The sequence below is a fragment of the Cyclopterus lumpus genome, chromosome 13 (genome assembly GCF_009769545.1).
Source record: "Cyclopterus lumpus isolate fCycLum1 chromosome 13, fCycLum1.pri, whole genome shotgun sequence".
NCBI classification, from domain to species: Eukaryota; Metazoa; Chordata; class Actinopteri; order Perciformes; family Cyclopteridae; genus Cyclopterus; species Cyclopterus lumpus.
In genome coordinates, this window is record NC_046978.1 from 10,196,618 (window position 1) to 10,200,700 (window position 4,083).

A 4,083-nucleotide genomic window follows, 5' to 3' on the forward strand; every position below is an offset into this window, starting at 1 on the left:
TTCTAACAGATAACTTGTGAGTAACCACTATGTTGCTCCAGGGCTTGATTCAATGTGAGTGAATTTGCCACTGAGCGTGTTCTGTGGAATGGCCATCGGAACATGATAACCATTCTTGTCATAGAACATGTCAAGTGTTCCGGAAAATGCAATATGCGAATGAGTGTTTTTAATGAATTGTGTGTACATCTGCAAAGGCTGAGGTCATCCACAGAAATCTCTCTTTCCGTGATCAATAGCAATCTCATGCCTGTGTGTTCACAGCGTTCAAGAGCATTTTTCCCCTACTTGATTTAAAACACATTCAGATTGCCTTACATTTAGATTTAAAGATCAAACTAACCACTTGCTCGTACAAATATCTAGTAATACGTGTGTCTCTTCTCCGATTATAGAATAAAGTAAACCCCACATTCCTGTCAGCTGTAATAATCAAAGTCATGAAAAATGTCTGAATGTTCTGAGTGATATGCTATTGATATCAACCATTTGAGATCTAGGAAATACAAAATACATGCAGGTGTTTAACCTGAACTGAAACACCCTGCTGAATTTCACAATCATGTTTGTATTCTTCATCATTTCAGTTTGAGTAAAACCTTGATTCATAGATTTACTAAAAAAAAATTGAAAATATCTGCTTATAGATCTCACTAATTGTTAATGTTTTTTTTTTGAACAGTGAAGTTAGTTTGGTCTACGTTCTCTCACTCTCTCTTTCTAGACAGAAAGAAGCATGTCCACTCTACAGCTATTAGTTCAATTAAAATTATCATTACAAAATCCTGTTCAACTGAATGTTTTTATACTTGAGTCTACATCCAGACAAAGCCTAAATAATTGATTGCTGTCAAAGATTTATAATTTGACAGAAATGATCTTTTATCATGCATATTTCAGGCAACTCTCCACATAATTTTACCTCATCTACTGCGACACAAATTCCAGACAAGAGTTAATGAGTCAAAATAAACTCTTTTGAACAGAACTGTTAAAGCTGTGTGTCAGTTTGTAGCTGGTAAAAAAAAACTGTTTACATTTTAAAAAGTGATGAATGTTGTTTTTACATTCTACATTGTTTTAAAGTTTAAAACAATGCAGAATGTAAAAACAACAGTAACTACATCATACAAGCACTGTTATAAAGTGGAAAAGAGCTAAAACACTTTTTTATTTTCATCAAAATTATAACTTGTAATTTACAGGCCCTTCGAACTTTAACTTAAAAAAATGAAATCCCGCTGATGAGGAGGATTGTCTGAATGAATATATCCCTATATGTAACAAGTTTGGATTAACAACATAGTTTCTTATAATTTACATGCAAAAAGAATATCTCAGCTTTATTTTTATTTTTTTCATTATTTATCTGATATCTGAAGCCCATTTATGACAGTAAAAGAACAAAATAAAAGGAAAATGTACCTGTGATAATAAAAATATCCCCATGGTAAGTCATGAGTATGTGCCTGTTCAAAGCTGAAGAAATACAACAAGAATTGCCGCAATATCCGTAAGCCTCCTCATGTTGCGTTTCCTCCTCCAGCCGGGTTCGAGGTCTGGAGCCTCCGCCAAGCAGCTGTCTTCAGGAGCAGTACCTGAAGGCAGCGTCCCACCTGCTGTCACTCAACCAACTGTCACTCAACTAGCTGTCACTCTCAACCAGCTGTCACTCAACTCTAGAGGTTCACTTTATTCATTATTTAGTTTTTAATGGACACAAAGTGATTATTTGCTTCTTTCCGGAATATTATTTTGGGAATACACTTTAGTTTAAACTTAAAGTTTTGTTTTTGTGTTTTTGCACTATTTGTTGTGCTACAAAAGCAGCAGATGTGCTCTATGATTCCCTTTTCATGATGATGGCACAAATAAAACGATTAAATACTAATACCACCCCAACTTGACAAAAATTGATTTTATATTTCAGAAAACCTTTTCAAAAGCGTCACCACAGCATTGGACCCTTACAAAGTTTGACATCAACTTTGAGCTTTGGTGAAGCAATGTCTGCTAAGGTTTGTTGAAAGAATAACTGAGGCATCCCATTGGTTGTAAACCGTACACTCTTCAAATAGGCTACGAAGCTAAACCACAGCTATGTCTATGGTCTCAGAAAAATGTGTGTTTCCCCAAAATGATGCTGTAATGGAATTAAACTAAAACAAGGCATGTTGAAAACCGAGTGTATACGCATATCTAATATCTGTTTTGTTAAAACTTTACTAAATGAAGTACAGTTTGTTATGAAATAGTAAAGGACAGAATGTGAATCTGAGAGAGGTTTCAACAAAAATGGATCAAGTATGTGTTATCTTTGCTATCACCTAACCAAAACAGCATGCATATGTAGAAGTATGGAAGCCCATTTTTGACACTGTGAGAAAAAAATTAGGATCCTTTAAGTCATAATAATGAGATACTATCTCATAATTTCGACTTACTATCTCATAATAATGAGATACTATCTCATTATTTCGACTTATGCACCAAGATTAAGATATTACAACTATTTTGTGCCTTTTATATAAGCTACATTTACATTAAACAACCTGTATCATTCAATGCCTTTTAAATTCATATCAATATTGGAGAACACAGTAGTGGTATCACATATGTGAAGAAAAAAAACCTGTACAAATGCAAAGTTGGACTGGCAAAATAGCTCATCTGTAGCCCAAGACTCTTGTTGTGTATATATGATGATATCCTCCAATAACTTTCCTTGTAATACATGATCAAAGGATGGATAATCTAAGAGACTTCTTGAGACAGAGAAATGTTCCTGAGGAAACAATAGAGACCCTGGAGCACCATCTCAGAAAATAAATGCTATGAAAGCAATGAGAAAAATATGAATTGGATGGATGCATTATGATAATGAAAAAGAGGCTTTCAAGCAAGTGAGAGGAGGTGAAACAAGAAACGGGTGTTTCAAAGGATGCTCAGAAAATAGATTTTATTCAGGAAGCAATTTGCTTGTTCTTTCCAGCAATGTGAAATATATATATTTCTCCTTCTTAAGTGAAGTGGCATTGCAACTTTGCATTTGTACAGTTTTTTTTCTTCATATGTGATACAACTGCTGTGTTCTCTAATATTGATATGAATTTGAAAGGCATTGAACGATACGGGTTGTTTAATGTAAATGTAGCTTATATAAAAGGAGTCACAAAATAGTTTTAATATCGTAATATTGGTGCATGCCAACATTTGTAATTTAACAGTGTAGTATAACCTACTGACGTACTATATATAGTGTAAGTGTAGATTTGTCAATGTTTACATCAGTAAGTCTATATATAAACCGAGTAATATATTACCGGACACTAATTTAAAATGTCAATATAATAACAAATCGCTGACATCAAAACACAGAGTTGCGTTTCGCGTTCAGGTACCGCAGGGAGAGCGGAGGGGCTGCCGTCTCCACCGGGAGAAGAGTTTGACATTTTTAAGAGAGCCTGTTGCAAACTCTAACATCACCAGGTGGTCACATACAGACAGCTTTAGCTTATTTTACAACGATGTGCCGCTAGCTTAACCAGCGCTCTGTGCTCGAGTAAAACATACCGAGACACTGCGGAGCATAAAATATCGCTATTCTACATGGAGTTGAGCGGCCGTTAGCCTCCTCTCATTGGCTTTTACCTGCCAAGGTTATATTGCAGTTACAGTGACAAGAGTAGTTAACTCAAACCATAACTTTACTTCACCTGGTTCACTGTTTCTTCACCATAGCTTCCCTTCTCTGCTCTGTTACCCCGCCCTCAGTCGGACACTGAGTCGAAATAATGAGATAGTATCGAAATTATGAGATAGTAAATCGAAATTATGCGATAGTATCTCATTATTCTTTTCTTACAATGTCGGAAATGGGCTTCCATAATATCCATATGAATGTGAAACACTCAATATTGTTTTGTTATGCCTGGCTATGTTGTTATTTAATTCATGCAGTCTTCTTGCTAGAGAGCTGTAGAGAATGGAGCCGGGATACGTTTCCTTTTTTTAGGAAGCGGAACACAAACAATGCGGAATTGTAGTTCAGGAGCAAACGTTTCCGACCGGACGACATTTTCG